Here is a 19,549-nt window from a genome sequence, read left to right on the forward strand (position 1 = left end):
ACGAACAATCAGTGGCATTCAGTACAGTTCATCCTATTTTAAAAGCTCTCTGAAGGAAATAAAGCTATCAATAGCAAGACTCTAGAGGAATGAAGTATTTCAGTCTCTGAATTCTCCACATCACATTTCACCCACATTCTTTCTGTTCTAATGATGCCCATTTCTGCTTGGTTGGCCAACAGTGCAGAGCAAACTGGTCATCTATTTAATCTATGACCTATATTTCTTTAACAAAACATGTATTAGGTTTTAGTGTCTAATTTGGAATTCTCCAAGTGGTGTATTTTTCTTCAGTATTTCTCCTGTGATTATAAATTCCATGTGGGCCAGGTATCATGACTACCTTGTTTATCGTAGAGAACTCAGAAAATAAATTATTTAAAAAGCATATGTGAATGATTGATTAACTACTCCTGGGATTTTTGTTTTCACTTATCCCATAGAGATTCCCTCATGTCATAGCAGTGGTCAATATTACCTGGTTGCAATTGTCCCTAGAGCTAAACTAAACATCAAATCCTGACCATTTTGAGTACCAACAAAGGCAGCTGTTATTGGATCTTCCAGGAGGTGGCGCTGATGAGCTTTATCTCGACTACATTTACAGCTGCCCTGGCGTCTCCTTTATGCCTGTATAGCAATCGCTAGAGAAGGAAATGAATAAGTTGATCAGCAACACATCCAACTTTTACAGTTTCGGCAGAGGTTTCCTGCTGGCTAATGTGTGGTGAGTCCCGGAAACCTCAGTGCCCGCAGACTTTCCTTTGTGGGGAGCCCGCCCAAACTCCATCCTTTGCCGGCAGCTACGCTCCGCATTGGGAAGGAGGGACTGAAAAGCCTTTCCTTGAGGCGGGCACAACGTGCCCTGCCCAAAACGGTTTTTTTTTTTCCTGGTTGGGCCAGTTTCATCTGAAATAGAGTGGCCGGAGGAGGGAAACGGTAGTGAAAAGGGCTTGGGCGTTCAAAGGGTGGGAAGGGGGTGGCAGTGATGCAGCTAGGGGTGGACTTGGGTGTTTGGGAAGAAAAAGAGGGACTCAGCCGCAAGTGGGATGGTTGCGAGTGGCTGTTTGTGTTTTATGTGAACATACAACAATCACCTGGTGAATGAATCTATATTTCTTTGGAACAAGCATCTCATGGGTTTTAGTCTGTCTTACTTTAAGGAAAGACTAAATTTGCCTCAGCAATTTTGGCAAGGCCAGAGGCAGCCAGAAAGCTAAGTGCTGAGGAGCGTCTTTGTATTTCTGGAGAGAAGGCAATCAGGAGAGGGGGGATAAAAATAAGCAAGTACAGGAATTCCTTATCACAGGGCGATACAGTCGTTCAGATGTGGCTTCAGACTCACTGCTCTCAGCCTCAGCTTCGCATCTGGTAAACATAACAATGTAATTCCGTCATGGGGTTGTCCTGATATTTAAATGAGATGATATCTGTACTCAGGCTTAAAAATTGTACAGTGGGATATGCTGTTCTTTGTTAATCAAATTTTAGTTTTCTTCTTAATATGTCTTTTTTATTAAAGTATAGTTGATTTATAATATTACATTAGTTTGAAGTGTACAGCATAGTGATTCAGTATTTTTGTAGATTATACTCCATTAAAGTTATTACAAAATAATGGCTATAATTCTCTGTGCTGTACAATACGTGCTTTTTGCTTATCTGTTTTCTACAAAGTAGTTTGTACCTCTTAATCTTCTACCTCTATCTTGCCCCTTCCTGCTTCTCTTTCCCCACTAGTTTGCTTTCTATATCTGTGGATCTGTTTCTGTTTTGCTATATACATTCATTTTATTTTTTTAGATTCCACAAATAAATATGAAATTCGTATTTGTTCTGACTTATTTCACAATATGTAATACTCTGCAGATGCATCCATGTTGTGCAAATGGCAAAATATCATTTTTATGGCTGAGTAATATTCCATTATCTATATCTATGCCTATGTCTGTATCTATCTATCTATCTATCTATCGATCATCTCATGTCTTTTCTATCCATTTGTTGATGGCCATTTGTGTTGCTTCTTTTTTTGGCTATTGTAAATAATGCTGCTGTGAACATTGAGGTGCATTTATCTTTTCAAATTAGTGTTTTCCTTTTTCTGGATACACACCTACATGTGGAGTTGTTGGATCATATGTTAGTTCTATTTTTAGTTTTCTGAGGAACACCCATACTGTTTTCCACTGTGGCTGTACCAGTTTACATTCACACTAACAATGTAGTGAGTTTCCTTTTCTCCACATCCTCTTCAACATTTGTTATTTAAAGCTATTTTAAACAGATGTGGGGTGATATCTCATTGTGGTTTTGATTTTCATCTCCCTGCTGATGAGCGATGTTGAGCATCTTTTCATGTGCCTGTTAGCCATCTGTACATCTTTGGCAAAATGTCTATTCAGGCCTTTCGACCGTTTCTTTTTTTTTTGATTGGGTTGATTTTTGATATTGAGTTTTGTGAACTATTTATGTATTTTGTATATTAACCTCTTGTTGGTCATATCATTTGCAAATATTTTCTCCCACTTCATAGGTTGTCTTTTCATTTTTTCAGTGGTTTCCTTTACTGTGCAGAAGTCTTTAATTAAGTCCCATTTGTTTATTTCTGTCTTTATTTCTTTTGCCTTTGGAGACTGATTCAAAAAATTATTGCTACAATTTATATCAAAGAGTATAATGCCTATGTTCTCTTCTTAAAGTTTTATGATTTCAGGTCTTACATTTAGGTCTTTAAACTATTTTGAGTTTATTCTTGCATATGATGTGAGGGGGTTCAAAACTCATTGATGTAGCTGTCTAGTTTTCCCAATACTGCTTGTTGAGACTTTTTCTCCATTGTATATTCTTGCCTCCTGTGTTGTTGATTAATTAATCAAAAGTGCCTGGGTTTATTTCTGCTCTCTGTTCTGTTCCACTGATGTATGTATGTGTTTCTGTGCTAGTGCCATATTGTTTTGATTACTGTAGACTTGTAGTCTAGTCTGGTTAGGGACAATGATACCTCCAGCTCTGTTCTTGCTCAAGATTGTTTTGGTTATTTGAGGCCTTTTGTGTTTCCATACAACTTTCTTCATTATTTGTTCTAGTTCTGTGAAAAATACCCATCAATATTTTGATAGGAACTGCATTGAATCTGTAGATTGCTTGGGCAATAATGATCATTTTAACAACATTAATTCTGCCAATCCATGAACATAGTATATCTTTTCATCTGTTTGTGTCATTTTCAGTTTCTTGTATCAGTGTCTCATAGTTTTCTGAGTACAGATCTTTTACCTCCTTAGTTAGGTTTACTCCTAGGTATTTATTCTTTTTTGAAGCAATTATAAATGATTTTTGATTCCCTTTTTTCTCTCTTCTCCTTCTGGGACCTCCTTTAATGCAACTATTGGTGCACTTAATATTATCTTAGAGATATCTTTGATTGATTTCATTTTTTAAAACTTGACTTTCTTTTTGCTGTTATGATTGGGTGATTTCCATTGTTCTATCTTTCAAATCACTTATGTGTTTTTCTGTATTACTTAATTTGGTATTCATTTATTCTAGTGTGTTATTTATTTCAGTTATTGAATTCTTCATTTCTGATTGAGGTTTTTTTTTTTTTTTAATATTTTCTAGTTCCCTGTTAAAATTATCACCGTTTTAATCTATCCCTTTCCCTAACTCAGTTAACATTCTTATTACTGAGGCTTTGAATTCTTTACCTGGTAATTGTTTATTTCTGTTCTGTTATTTATTTTTCAGGGTTTTTTCCTTGTTCTTTTAATTGGGAGCAGTTCATTTTGCTTAACTTTCTCTGCCTCTATGAATTTAGGTGAAACAGTTACCTCAGTCATAAAGAGCTGTTCTTATGTAGAAGCTTTTCTATACAGTCTGTGTATATCCAGTGCCTTTGGGGGGAGTGCCGGATTTAATGTGGATACATGTCATATCTTTCCTCAGTGTGTGCCGGCAGCTCTCACCTTGGTAGGAGGTGGGGCTGGAGATGGAGGAGCTAGGTTTGGAGTTAGTATGAAGCAGAACTTTTCCTCCTCTCAGAGGCTATCACAGCACTATTGGGATCTGACCCCAAGTTGCTAGAGCAGAAGCCCTGAGAATTGGGCTGAGCTGGCTCTGTTCCCTTTAAGTGTGTGTTTTCCCCTCTACCTATTCTCGGATCCTTGTCCCAGAGGAGGGTAGTGCTGAAGCAAGGGGAGCCATGGGGGCTGTTTGCTCACGTCAGTCACAGACTGAGGTCCGAATTGTCTCTGATGTGCTGCCTGTGCAGACTCCCACAGTTGTTTCCCTTACTCTGCTCAGATGCAGCCTTGGATCCAAGTCCCTTTTGTGCCACACAGCTGATCGCTGACCTCAGCCTCTGCCCCCTCCAACTCTACTGTGGAGTATCACCACAGGAAAGGCGATGCTCATGTGGACCTGAGATGTGTATTGGGGAGTGAGCTGGGGTGGACTGGCCACCTCAAAGATATGAGCTTCTTCTGAAGTGCTGCTTGAGTGAGCACCATCAATGGGTGCCACTGCCCCACCCAGGCTCTGCCACAGGACTGTGTCTTACAGCTGAGCCTTCTTCCCATTCATGGCCACCTCAGATCCAGTGCCCCAATGTGATTTGAAGTAAGAGGAGTTGGAGTGTTCTATTTGCATAGGCTGGGACAAGCAAGTGCATGTCCAGGCTCTCTGCAGTACTCCTGTTAGTCCCAATGGTGGTCTTTCAACAAGCCAATGAGGATAGTCTCCCATGTGTAGGAACCTAGGACTAGAGTGCCCAATAAGTGGCTTGAACTGTTCACGCCTCACTTTCCACCTGTGTAATCTTCCTTTTCCCCTGAATCGCCTTTCAGGGGCACAGGTCTTGACCTGACTGCTTCTTTTCCCTTATTACCCAATTAGATGTGGCTCATTCTTACAGCCTTGGTTGAGGAGTCTTTCTGCCATTCTGTAATTAATTTTCAGTGAGAATTTTTCCACATGTAGGTGTATTTTTGATGTATGTGTGGAAGGAGGTGGGACCTCCTCCTACTCCACCATCTTGATTGGTCATATCTCTGTCTTCTCTTTTTCTTAATTTGTTTTTCCTATCAGTCCTTCAACATCATCCCCATTTTGTCTCCCGTCTTTCCCTTTTATTTTTGTGGTTGTGACCTCCTGTTACAAATCCTGTCCCCATCTTTGTTGTTCATTCATTTCAGACCAAGCTTTCTTCCCACCACTCACTGACAGCTACTGATAGTTGTGAACCATTGAGCTACTGTAGTGTGTAGTAAACCCATACTGAAATGCACCCAGAAAAAGCCCTGTTTCCAGGTGCTTGGAAGAAAATAGCCAAAGTCCCCAAATTCTTATTCTCATGAAGTCTTTCATGCTCTCTTTTCTAACTCCCCACCATATTACTGTTCTGTGCCTACTTCTGGGGTGTGCTAAGAAAAGGAAGTAGAGAAACTGAGAAGACCCTCAAAGAAATTACTGTCTGGTTGGGAAGAAACAGTTAATCATAGGAAAACTGAATAAGTATGTTAGGTATTCAATGCTCTATATTAACATATCATATCATTACTTGGATACAGGTAACTAACTGGAAAAAATAAATGTAGAAGAGAACAAATATACACACAGAAAAAGAAAATAATTACATGGACTTCAGTGTAGAGTGGAAAGAGTCCTGTCCTGAGTCCAAGGACCTGAAATCTGTTTTAAGTTCTGGCACTTTGTGTGTGGGGGGGTGATGGCAGTGAAAGAACAAAGTACGTACCTCAGTGTGCTTAGTTGTTTTTTTAATTGTTATTATTCTGCCTTAGAAAATGAAAGGTTGACGTAGACTGGCAAACCTTGGGGGGTGGGGTACTTCTTCCAAGATTTAAATCTTTGAGATTAAAAAAAAATGAGTCTTCCATTTTTCAATTTCTCATAATTTCTCTGCATTTCCTCACCTGAATGGTAATGAGGATATAGGTTAGAATTTAATTGAGGAGATAAAAATAAGAAAAGGAAAATGGGGACGAAGTGAAGGGGGTCCTGTCCATCCCTTAGCTCAGGGTCCTATCCATCCCTTAGCTCAGGGTCCTATCCATCCCTTAGCTCAGGTGACCTTCTCCACAACTTTCCTCTCCTTAAAACTCCAGCTGGATTGGGCAGTGTACTTTTCAGCTGTATCATGCTGTGAATGCCATTCCCTAAGGGTGAGATTTCAGGGACTAGAAGAAATTTCTGATGCTCATGCTTTCTTTAATCCTCATTGGTCTAAGTTCTAGCTCAGCTTTTAAGTATTATCTGTCTCCTGCACCAAATCTGTTTTCTTATTTGTAATAACAAGCCTTCTTGGCATTGCAGTAGCCAGTTGCCAGTACAGACAATTCTTTTCCTTTTTAACTAAAATATAATTGAACTACGAAACTATGTTAGTTCCAGGTGGACAAAATAGTGATTTGATATTTCTGTACATCACAAAATGGTCACCACAATAAGTCTAGTTACCATCTGTTACCAAAGTTATTACAATATTATTGACTGTATTTCCTGTTATATATTTCATATTCATGGCTCATTTATTTTGTACCTGGAAGTTTGAACCTTTTAATCTCCCTCAACTATTTCACACATTGCCCTACCCTCTTCCCTTGTGGCCACCACCTGTTTGTTGTCTGTATCTATGAATCTACCTCTGTTTGCTGTGTTTATCCATTTGCTTTGTTTTTCAGATTCTACATGTAAGTGAAATCACATGGTATTTGTTTTTCTCTCTGATTTAGTTTATATAGAATCATACCCTCTAGGTTCATCAATGTCACAAATGGCAAGGTTTTATCTTTTTATGACTGAATAATATTCCATTGTATGTCTGCCTATCTCATCTATCTATCTATCTATCCATCTATCTCACATATTTTCTGTCTATTCATCGATTGATAGATATTTAGGTTACTCGAATACCTTGGCTATTATGAATATGCTGCAATGAAATGGGGGTACATATAGCTTTTTGAATTAGTATGTTTTTCTTCAGAAAATTACACGGAAGAAGAATCTCTAGATTATATGGTAGTTCTGTCTTCAATTTTTGAGGGACCTGTTCCCCTTAGTGGCCACACTGATTTACATTTCCACTAATGGTATATTAGGGTTCCCTTTTCTCTACATCCTTACCAACACTTGTTTGTTATTATTTTGAGAAAATCCATTCTGATGGGTGTGAGGCATTATCTCATCGTGATTTGATTTGCATTTCCTTGGTGATTTGCAATGTTGAGCATCTTTTTGTGTGTCTATTGGCCACCTGTATGTTTTTGGAAAAATTCTCTTCAGGTCCTCTGCCCATTTTTGTAATTGGGTATTTTTTTTTGATGAGTGTGAGTTTTTTGTATATTTTATATATTAACCTCTTGTCAGATATATTGTTTGCAAATATCTTCTTCCATTCAGTAGGTGGCTTTTTCACTTTACTGAGGGTTTCCTTCACTGTGCAAAAATGTTTTAGTTTGATGTAGTCCCATTTGTTTTGTTTCATTGCGTTTTTTTTTTCTTTTGTTCCCCTTGCCTGAGGAGACATATTCAAAAAAATATTGCTATGTCAAAATGCATACTACCTGTGTTTTCTTCTAGGAGTTTATGGTTTCAGGTCTTTACAGTTAAGTCTCTAATCCATTCTGAGTTTATTTTTGTATATCTTGTGAGAAAGGAGTCCAGTTTGATTCTTTTGCATGTTGCTGTCTGGTTTTCACAATACCACATTTACTGAAAAGGCTGTCTTTTCCCCATTATAAATTTTTTCTTCCTATGTCATAGGGTAATTGACCATGTAAGTGTGTGTTCATTTCTGGGCTATTCTGTTCCAATGACCTATGTGTCAGTTTTGTGCCAATACTGTACTGTTTTGATTACCATAACTTTTTAGCTTTGTAGTATAGTTGCAAATCAAGGAGTGTGATACTTCCAGCTTTGTTCTTTCTGAAGATAGTTTGACCATTGGGGGGGGGTCTCTTGTGCTTCTATACAAATTGAGAATTATTTGTACTAATTCTGTACAAAATACGATTGGTATTTTGATGAGGATTACATGGATTTGTAGTTTGCCTTGCAGTGTATGGTCCTTTCAACAGTATTAATTCTTCCAACCCACGAACATGGTATAGCTTTCCATCTGTTTGTTTTCTTTTAAGTTTCTTTCATCAGTGACTTGGAGTTTTCTTAGTACAGATCTTTTACCTCCTTGGCTAGATTTATTCTGTGGAATTGTATTCTATTTGATGCAGTTGTAAGTGGGATTGTTTTCTTAATTTCTCTTCCTGCTTCATTGTTCATTGTTAGTATTTAGAAACAGAACTTATTTCTATATTTTAGTTTTGTATCCTTCAACTTTATGTATTAGTTCTGGTAGCTTTTTGAGTGTATCTTCAGGGTTTTCTATATATAATATCATGTCATCTTCAAACAGAGTTTTACTTCTTCCATTTCCATTTAAATTCCTTGTTTTTCTTTTTCTTCTATGATTGCTGTGGCTAGGAACTCCAATACTATGTTGAATAAAAGTGGTGTGGGTGGGCATCCTTGTCTTGTTCCTGATCTTAGAGGAAATGCTTTCAACTTTTCACTGTTAGCTGTGGACTTGACATATATGGTCTTTATTATGTTGAAATATGTTACCTTTATATATACTTTGCTGAGGGTTTTTGTCATAAATGGATATAAAGTTTTATAAAAAGCTTTTTCTGCATCTATTGAGATGATCATAGGATCTTTATTCTTCGATTTGTTAATGTGGTGTATCACGCTGATTGATTTGGGGATATTGAACCATCCTTGCATCCCTACAATAAATCCCTCTTGTTCATGGTGTATGATCCTTTTAATGTATTGTTGAATTCTACTTGTTGATATTTTGTTGAAAATTTTTGCATCAATATTCATCAGTAATACTGGCATCTGATATTCTTTTTTTTATGGTATATTTGCCTGGTTTTGATATTATGGTAATGCCTGCATTGTAGAATGAGTTTGGAAGCATTCCTTTCTATTCAGTTTTTTTTTTTAATAGTTTGGGAAGGTTAAGTGTTAATTCTCTAAATGTTTGGCAGAATTCACGTGTAAAGGCATCTAGTCCTAAACTTCTTTTTTGGGGATATTTTTGATTACTGATTCAATTTCATACTGGCAATTGGTCTGTTCATATTTTCTCTTTCTTCCTAATTCAGTCTTGGGTGACTATATCTTTCTAGATTTATCTATATCTTCTAGAGTGTGCATTTCATTGGTGTATAAGTGTTTGTAGTAGTCTCTTATGGTCCTTTGTATTTCTGTGCTTTTGGTGGTAACTTCTCACTTTTATTTTTTTATTTTATTTCTTTGGCCCTCTTTCTGTTTTTCTTGATGAGTCTGATTAAAGGCTTAAGAATTTTGTCTAATTTTTCAAAGAAGCAGCTCATTGTTCTTTATTTTTTAAGTCTCTATTTAATTTATTTCTTTTCTGATCTTTATAATTTTTTCTTCTACTAATTTTTTTAAGGCCACACCCACAGCATATGGAAGTTCCCAGCAGAGATGTCAAATTGGAGCCACAGCTACTGGCCCATGCTACAGACATAGCAACATCAGATCCAAGACATGTCTGTGACCTACACTGCAGCTCATGGCAACGATGGATCCTTGACCCACTGAGCAGGGACAGGGGTTGAATTCTCATCCTCATGAATACCTGTCAGTTTCATTACTGTTTAGCCACAATGGGAACACCTTACTGGGTTTTATTTTTTCTTTATTTTTTAGTTCTGTTAGGTGCAAGTTTAGGTTGTTATTTGAGGTTTTTCTTATTTCCTGAGGTAGGCTTATATTTCTATTAATTTCCCTTTTAGAACTAATTTTGCTGTGTCCCATAGATTTTGGATCATTGTACTTCCATTTTAATTAGTCCTCAGGTATTTTTAAAAATTTCTTTTTTATTTCTTCAGTGACCCATTGGTTCTTTAATAGCATATTGTTTATCCTCCACATGTTATAGTTTCTCGTAGTCGATTTCAAGTCACATACTATTGCAGTTGGAAAAGATGCTTGATATGATTCAATCATTTAAAATTTATTGAGACTCGTGGCCTAGCATATGATCTGTCCTGGAAAATGTTCCATGTGCACTTGAAAAGAATGTATATTCTGCTGCTTTTGAATAGAATGTTCTATTTACATCTATAAAGTCTATCTGATCCAATCTATCATTTAAGGCAAGTGTTTCCTTATGCATTTCTGTTTGGATGATATATGTCCATTGCTGTAACCAGTGTGTTAAAGTTCCCCTACTCTTGTTGTGTTAGTGTCAATTTCTCCTTTCATGTTTGTTAATATTTGCTTTGTGCATGTTGGTGCTCCTGTGTTAGGTGCATCTATATTTACAACTGTTATATCTTCTTCTTGGATTGCTCCCTTGGTCATTATGTAATGTCTTCTTTGTCTCTTGTTAGTCTTTGTTTTAAAGTCCATTTTGTCTGATATAATTATTGCTACCCCAGCTTTCTTTTTGTTTTCATTTACATGGGGTACTTTTTCCTCTCCCCTTGCTTTCAGTCTTATGTGTCTCTAGATCTGAAGTGAGTCTCTTGTTTTTTTAAATCCATTCAGCTACTCTATGTCTTTTGATTAGAGTATTTAGTACATCTACATTTAATGTAATTATTGATATATGTGTAATTATTGCCACTTTGTTACTTGTTTTTTGTAAAAATTTTTTTGGCCCTGTCCCTGGCATGCAGATATACTGGGCCAGGGATAAAATCCACACCATAGCTGTAACCAGAGCCAGAGTGACAATGCCAGATCCCCAACCTGGTGAGCCATGAAGGAACTCCTGTTAGTTGTTTTTGGATTGTCTTTGTCATTCTTTTTTGTTCCTCCCATCTTCACTTGCTCTCTTCCCTCGTGATTTGATGACAATCTTTAGGGCTATATAGGGTTTCTTTCTGTGTGTGTGTGTGTGTATGTGTGTGTGTGTGTATCTATTTTAGATTTTTGGTTTGTGGTTACTATGAAATTTATATATAGCAACCTAAATATTTGCATGATTATTAACTTAATGATCTCAAGTTCAAATATATTCTAACAACCCTACATTTAACCTCCCCATACATACTGAGCGTTATTTAGACCATATTTTACATCTTTTTATTTTGTACATTCCTTAACTATTATCGTAGATACAGATGCTTTACTAATTTCATCTTTCAACCTTTCTACTAGCTTTGTAAATAGTTGATCTACTATCTTTACTGTACATTTGCCTTTACCAATGAGATTTTTCCTTTCGTGACTTTTATATTTCTAGTTGTGGCTTTTTCTCTTCTGCTTAGAGAAGTCCCTTTAACATTTCTCGAAAAGCTGATTTAGTGGTGCTCAACTCTTTTAGATTTTGTTTGGCTGTAAATCTCTTTTTCAGATCTGAATAATAGCATTGTCAGGAAGAGTGTTTGTGGTTATAGATTTTTTTTCCTCTTCTTACTTTAAAGACATGGTGCCACTCTCATCTGACCTGCAAAGTTTCTGCTGAAAAGTTAGCTGATGGTCTTATGGGAGCTCACATGAACAAAGTAGTTGCTTTTCCCTTGCGGCTTCTAAGATTCTCTAAGGTCTGTCATTTGCATTACAATGTGTCATGGCGTGGATCTCTTTGGTTCATCTTGTTTGGGATTCTCGGTGATTTCTGGACCTGGATATCTCCCCCCCCCAAATTATGGAAGTTTTAAGCTTTTATTTCTTCAAATAATTTCTCTGCCTCTTACTCTATTATCGCTTTCTGGGACTCCTAAAATGTGAATGTCAGTACACTTGATGTTATACAAAGGTCTCCTAAACTATCCTCATTTTGAAATTTTTTTTCTTTTTTCTGTTCAGAGTAATTTCCACTACTCTGTTTCGTACTTCACTGATCCAGTCCCTGTATAATCTAATCTACCATTCTTCCTTCAAGTGTGATTTTTACTTTAGTTATTGTATTTTTCAGTTCTGTTTGGTATTTCTTTATATTTTCTAATTCTTTATTAAACTTCTCACTGGGTTTATTCTTTCTTCTCCTTAATTCATTGAAATTATTTATATTCATTACTCTAAACTCTTGACTGGGTCTTTTGCATACTTTCATTTATCTTAGTTCTTTTTATGGGATTTTAGCTTGTTGCCTAGTTCTCAGTTTTTATTTATATATATTCGGTGGGTTTGTTACATATCCCAATCTTGATGAAGTGGCTTATTTATGGAGGCACACTCCCCTTTAGTCACCAGAATTATATACTCTAGGTATGCCCCCTATGTGAGCTGCATGGGCCCTTCTGCTGTGGTGTGCTAGTATGTGGGGCTTGCCCCCAGCCCAGTTGGCCTCCAGACCCTGCCTCACTTGGAGGATTCTGGTCCACTAGTTTATGGGGTTGGGTCCGAGAGTGGCTGCTTTTGGGGTTCTGAGAAGGTCTCAAGGGTGATTCCAGCTTGCTGGTGGGTAGAGCTGTTACCTCACATAGCTGGTTTCTGGGACTGTGGGGTCCTATGACTTGTGCCAACTGGCTAGTTTGTGAGTAAGCCCTTGGTGCTACATGGCTAGAAGGAGGATTCCCAAATGTTGCTTGCCAGCAGCAGTGTCATTATGGTAGAATGAGCTCCCCAGAATGACTGCTGACAGCACCTTTGTCCCCAGAGAGAATCCCATTTGCTTCCTACCTCTCTGAGAGGCTCTCCAAGGTCAGCACAAGGAGTCCAATCCAGGCTCCTTTCGAATGACTGCCTCTGCACTGAGTCTTAGAGGATGTGAGATTTTGTGTGAGATCCTTAAAAATGAATCTCTTTTTCTTATAGCCCTCCAAATCTCTCTATGCAAGCCCTCCTGGCCTTCAAAACCAAAACTAGTCTGTGGGTTCATCTTCCTGGTGCAGGAAGGCCCAGGCTTGGGGGCCCAGTGTGGGACTCAGAACCTCATTCCTTGGCAAGAACCTCTGAAATTGTTATTATCCTCCAGTTTGTGGGTCACTCAGCAGGGGGTGTGGGTCTTGAATACACAGTTTTCTGCTCCTCCTACCTATCTCATTGTGGTTTCTTCTTTGAATTTTTAGATGTGAAAAATCTTTTGTGGACTTCCCATTGTAGCTCAGTGGTTCCAAACCTGACTAGTATCCATGAGGACATAGGTTCGATCCCCGGCCTTGCTCAGTGGGTTAAGCATCTGGCATTGCTGTGAGCTGTGATATAGATCACAAATGTGGCTCAGATACAGCATTACTGTGGCTGTGGTGTAGGCTGGCAGGTACAGCTCTGATTCGACCCCTAGCCCAGGAACTTCCATATGAAATGGGTGCACCCTGCCCCACAAAAAAAGACCAAAAAAATCTTTTGTGCTTGTCTTTAGGTCATTCTCATTGATAATTGTTCTGTAAATAGTAACTTTGGAGTGCCATGGGAAGAGGTGAGCTCAGGGTCTTTTACTCTGTCCTCTTGGCCCCACCTCCTCAACACAACCAATTAACAATTGCATGATCACAGCAACTTGAAGATAGTGATTGAATTGTTTGGCCCTACACTCTTATTTATTTATTTTTGGCCACACACACGCCATGTGGGAGTTCCTGGACCAGGGATCAAACAGCAGTAACAATGCCGAATCCTCAAATGCTAGGCTACCAGAGAACTCCTATACTTTTATAGACTAAATTACTGGTAAGAATGATGAATGAAAAGGAACCCTGTTTCATTTTTTTTTTTCTTTTACAGCTGTTAACATCTTATATTTTCGGCCCTAGTAAATTGCCTCATCTTTATATATTTAATAGTAGTTTTTGGGTGTTTCTGTTGTGGCTCAGTGGTAATGAACCTGACCAGTATCCATGAGGATGTGGGTTCAATCCCTGGCCCTACTCAGTGGCTTAAGGATCTGGGGTTGCTGTGGCTGTGGTGTAGGCTGGCAGCTGCAGCTCCAATTTGATACCTAGCCTGGGAACTTCCATATGCCACAGGAGTGGCCCTAAAAAGAAAAAAAAAAGTAGTTCTTAAAGTTGTAGGGTAAAAAAAAAAAAAAACATACTAATAAGGTGCTGTTTCTAGAACAATGATTTAAATTTAAATTGTTACATGTATATAATTCTAGGCTGCATTAGAATTCTACTAAGAACAAATTGTAGCAGATGCTAAAGTTTAAGAAAAAAAAGTGTTTCAAAGTATATATATCATGGTCAGGGAAAAATCTCAATAATACATAATACTCACATTTTAACCCAATTAGCTTCCTGAAGAAAGCATCACCGTTATTAGCTTTCATCTTATTATCAGTTTTGAATGATTTAACAAATGTTCTGTGTTGTTGGGTAAATGTGGGGTGTTGTGTTGAACAACTCTAGGAGACACCAGTTATTTTAGAATCATATTATGCTGTCACCTGAATGACAAAAATATTTGCCAAAGATGATAAATCAGAGTTTAGACAAGATACTCCTAAGCACTTCTACTCCTGACGGTAATGAGCTATTAGTACCAACTACATGTCAAAACCACCTCTAGTTTGTATCATTAGGATAAACTTCTCCAAGGTCCCTTTGAAGTCAGATGGGGTTGGCTTAGCCCAGACAGGGGAAGTGCCTACTGACATTTGTCTACGTGCTGCATGATACCTCTTCAGCTGGGGCCCAAAGTCAGTGCTGCCTCTGACTACTCAGAGGCTACAGCAGCATGAAAGGACTTGTTTATCCCCAGTAGAAGTGACAAGTTTGGCTTACGGTTCAAGGAAGGGGGAGGGGAGCTAAGGGAATGCTGAAAATCTGTCTTGACTGCCTCGTTTTCCACCAGATTTATAAGCACGTTCCACCAATCCAACCAGTCTGATCTGGAACTGCCCTGCCTCCTACCTCAGTGATCTTTCTCTTTAGCCCCAAGCCTGACCCCTTCAGTGTTCCTTGGGGCTGATATCTTAGTATGAATCAAAATGAGTTCTGGTGGAGGACTGAATAAGCAGAATATTCAGTAGAAAATTCTTAAATCCCTGCAATGCTAGCAAGGAAAATACAACTGGAACGTAAAGTCTGTTCAACCTTGGAAATGCATGGGGCAGATTTCCAGGGGTTCATCCAGACAGATGTGCAGCCTGAAGACCTGGCATGCAGAAGAAACTAGGCAAGTATAGGCACATTATGAATTCCAAGAACTAGCACCTCCCCTTCACCACATCCACCTTTATCTTTCTAGGTCTGCTCTTCTTAGGTGGCTATTAAAATTGGTTATTTCTGGTGTTCCCATTGTGGTGCAGTGAAAATGAATCCGACAAAACTCAGCTTAATAAAAAGAGGTTTAATATCCAGTTAGCCTTTTGAAGAGTGGAAAACTGTAATAAAAGCACACCCAATGGGCATTCAAGTCACATGATGCTAGTCTTAACTGTTGGAAGACATCTAAATTCTGACTCAGTTTTCTCATCTGTAAGTGAAGGAGGTTAGGGTTTTTTGTTCTTGTTCTTGTTGCTTTTAAAAGGCTCTTCTGGTTGTACATGTTTAGAATTCTATGGAATTGGTGGAGTTTGTGCTGCATCTCATAGTGGACCTGTAAAGCAGAGTAAGAAATGGAAGGCAGGGTTACTCTTTTTATAGTTTCTTTAGCAGGAAGGTGTGATTACAGTGGCCCAGAAAGTACCGTGGTGGTTTACTTGCTTACAGTGTGGGAGTAGAATGACTTTTTGACACTGAGAATTGAACATCCCTTCTGATGCTCAGGTAGGTCCCATACCACCGGGTGACCTTGAATTCACTCCTCTGTCTTGTCCTCACCTGTGTTCCACTCTTAGGATGGTCCAATAATGTATTCACGATCAGAAGTTTCCCCACTTGATTAGATTTCTGATTTATTTTCTGACCTTAGGTGAGTCACCTTTCCACTTAGCTCTTAGTTTCCATGTGCAAGGTGAAGTTGTTGAAACAGCTGTGGATTACTCTGAAGGGATTTTCTATTATAGAAACTTTGAAGAATATTCCAATTTTGCAAGATCAGGGGAAAAAAGAAAGGTAGATAAACTGAATGTGCGTTTATAATTTCTGTAACGCACCTCCCCTTCACCACCTCCACCTTTATCTTTCTAGGTCTGCTCTTCTTAGGCTGCTATTAAAATTGGTTATTTCTGGAGTTCCCATTGTGGTGCAGTGGAAACAAACCCGACCAGAATCCACGAGGATGCGGGTTTGATCCCTGGCCTCGCTCAGTGGGTCCGGGATCTGGCATTGCTGTGAGCTGTGGTGTAGGTCGCAGATGTGGCTTGGATCCCACACTGCTGTGGCTGTGGTGTAGGCTGGCAGCTGTAGCTCTGGTTTGATCACTAGCGTGGGAACTTCCACATGCTGCACATGCAGCCCTAAAAAGCCAAAAAAAAAAAAAAAGTTATTTCTAATTCGCGGAGTTATCATTGATTGGGAAATGGAGGCAAGCTCACTTAAAAATAAAAGTATGAGTTTAGGTCATCTACAAACAGATGGGCAATAACGATTTGATAGTATTGGTAGCAAGGGCACAGGGTGTGGGTTTATAGATATTCAGATAGTGTGTGAGATAAATCGCTCACGAAAAGGTCACTAAACCCTGGGATGGAACTCTATGCTAGATGGAAATCCCTGCATCTTCAGACCTGAGTTATGAGGTTTAACTGTGACATTGGGGGCTGTGTCTTTGTGGCTTTTATTTAAACCTCAATCAGTCATATCTCGGGTATCCAGGGAGCAGCGATTTTTGTAGTTAGATTTTATAGAAATGTTTATGTTAATACAAATTTGGAGGTGTGATTCTTTGGGTACCCTCTCTAGTTCCACCAATTCCTGGCAACCTAAGAATGTTAGAGCAACTCAGGGCTGTCAAAGAAAATAAACTTGGTTCTGACATCGAGGGCTCCAGGCTGTGGTGCTGTATAGTCTGTGTGCTTATCCAGATAGGAGAAAGATCAGTAGTGGGCTTGTATTATCTTATATATGGCATGTGTGGTCAGCCTCTGGGAGGCATGTGTTGTCCAACCTGTTCTAGAACCGATTTTCTCAGAGACAGAACATTCTGTGATATCACCAAGCCATACACAAAATCTGAGTTAACCTTTAGAGTCCATGGAATTGTAAATGTTATTGTCAACCCCAAGTGAGACCTGCACACTGAGAACTCCAAAATATCATTGAAGGAAATGCAGGAAGAACTGAATCAATGGAAGGACATCCTGTAGGAAGTAGGAAAGCTTCCTATTGTCAAGACAGCAGCACTGCCCAAGGGGATGGGTAGAGTCCATGCAATCTCTGCCGAAATTCCAGGTGGCTTCTTTTTCAGAAATGGTTGAGCAGATTCTAAAATTCGTATCGGAAGGGACACAGGGGACTTAGAATACACAAAACAGTCTTCAAAAAGAGCATAAAATTCTAGGACTCAGACTTAATAATTTTACAGCTTATACATATATCATGCCCTGTTAGCATAAGGTGAGTCTGGACTTCAGACTCTGGGATTTATACCAACGAACCACGGTTTTCAGACCTGCAGCCTCAGACTGAATGACAGCCTCAGATTTCCTGGTTCTCCAGCTTGCAGAAGGCAGATGATGGGCTCTCTCATCCTGATAAGCTTTGTGATCCAATTCCTATGATAAATGTCCTCTTATATATATATCTTTATGTACATATCCTATTGGTTTTGTTTCTTCCAAGAACCCTGACTAATAAAATGGATGAAACCTGAAAACCTGCTAAGTGAAAGAAGCCGGTGCAGAAGTTTCTACATTATATGTTATTATTTAATATCGAAAGCAGTCAAACCCACAAAGGCAGAAAATAAGTCAGTGATTGCTAGGGGTTTGGGTCGGGGAGGTGGACACTGGGGAGTGATTGTTATTGGTATAGGATTTTTTTTGAGGGGTGATGAAAATATTCTAAAATGAGATAGCAGTGATGGTTGCACAACTTTGTGAATATACTAGAACCCACGAAATTGTACACTTTCAAAGGGTGCATTTTTTGATATGTGAATAGTATCTCAACCAAAAAAAAACCCAGGAGTTCCCTTGTGCTGCAGTGGGTTAAAGATCTGGTGTTGTCACTGCAGCAGCTTGGGTTGATGCCATGGTGCAGGTTCAATCCCTGGCTTGGAAACTTCCACATGCAGTGGGTGGGGCCGAAAAACCCCCAAACAAAACAAACAAACAAACTAAAAGTATTAAAGCAATATTAAAGGTAATTTTAAGTTAGGAAATAAAAAGTTTTTGAGGAGTTCCCATTGTGGCTCAGCGGTAATGAACCTGACTAGTTTCCATGAGAATGCAGGTTCAATCCCTGGCCTTGCTCAGTGGGTTAAGGATCCCATTGGTGTAAGCTTCAGTGTAGGTCACAGACATGGCTCAGACCTGGCATTGCTGTGGCTGTGATGTAGGCCAGCAGGCGCAGCTCCAGTTTGACCCCAACCTGGGAACTTCCACATGCAGCCTCGGATGTGGCTCTAAAAAGCAAAAAAAAAAAAAAAAAAAAAAGTTTTGGAGCATCTACTAGGGAGGCAGCATAGTACAATGTAGGAACACAGATTCTAAAGCCACACAACCTGGGTTGGAGTTCCAAATCCCTGTTTACTCACTGTGTGATCCAGAGCAACTTACTTAAACTCTCTGTGACACAGTTTCTTCATCTTTATGTAAAGCGGTTAGAATAGTGCCTAACACACAGTGAGCACTGCGGAAGTATTTGTCCTTTTAACTATATGCCATAAAATGTACTAGGCAGTAATGGGAAGCAAAAACCAGTATCAAGGACGATGTGTGAAACATAAATAGCAGTTAAGGGTGGAGTCTAAAGCAGGTTGCTTCACTTAGTCTATGGTCTGAACTCTGCCCCATGCTCACTCATGGAAAGAGTGTGGGTTTAGCAGAAAAAGAGGGAGGAGAGACCATGTGGATCCAAGGATACAGTACCTTAATTTAACCTTCTTACTTGGGTCCTGGAAAAAAGTCTAAAAATATGTTAGGAGAGACGTATAGAGGAGGAAACTGGGGCAAGAGGTGGTGAGCAGTACTGACTATATTTTTGTTGTTCCATTAAATAAGCATTGGGCAGAAATCTCTGAGGGCTTTCCTGTGGAGTTTGGACACTCACCTCATGATCTCTGTTCTTTTGTCCTACCTTTGTTAGGATCTTCATTGCTCTTTCATTTTGAAAAGTGAGATCAAGTGAATCTTCAAAGTTTGGGGCACTGCCACATTTTTGTTCTCCGAAGAAATCAAGAGCCCAGAAGGGGGACTATATATTCAGGCTGTATTTGCATCCCTTTTCTTTAAACTGCATTCTGCATCATCTTTTTAGGGGGGCACTTACAGTCCTTGATTTTTCTGTATATCTCTGTCTGTTGACAGACAGCAAATAGAGGTTTTACTAGAAGGAATGGATTCCACACCCATTTCGAAGGAATGAATACGATATTAAATTCCTTACTGAGAAGGATAGAGAAAACCCCTCTCGTCCACCTTTATCTGGTCTTACAATTCTGAATTCTCTTCCCCTGTGTAATCATATTTTATATATAACTTGGTTTTATCATAGTT

General features: G+C 38.9%; 1 protein-coding gene across 4 annotated transcripts in view; it reads left to right on the top strand.

Moving 5' to 3' along the window:
* The first annotated feature begins 556 nt into the window (after positions 1-556).
* STYK1 (serine/threonine/tyrosine kinase 1) overlaps positions 557-19,549 on the top strand; it is a 46,022-nt gene continuing 27,029 nt past the window's right edge. For 2 of the 4 annotated variants that reach the window (XM_084956773.1, XM_084956777.1), the window contains exon 1: positions 789-939. The gene's annotated coding sequence lies outside the window, so the exon portion shown is untranslated. Of the gene's footprint in view, positions 728-788; positions 940-19,549 lie in introns of those variants that run through there. The other 2 variants (XM_084956775.1, XM_084956778.1) reach the window with 2 other exon arrangements.

Source organism: Sus scrofa, chromosome 5, assembly GCF_054392235.1.
Source record: "Sus scrofa isolate SSC_HxYL_T2T_F1_AM1 chromosome 5, Sscrofa_HxYL_maternal_Yorkshire_Landrace_v2.0, whole genome shotgun sequence".
Classification (NCBI taxonomy): domain Eukaryota; kingdom Metazoa; phylum Chordata; class Mammalia; order Artiodactyla; family Suidae; genus Sus; species Sus scrofa.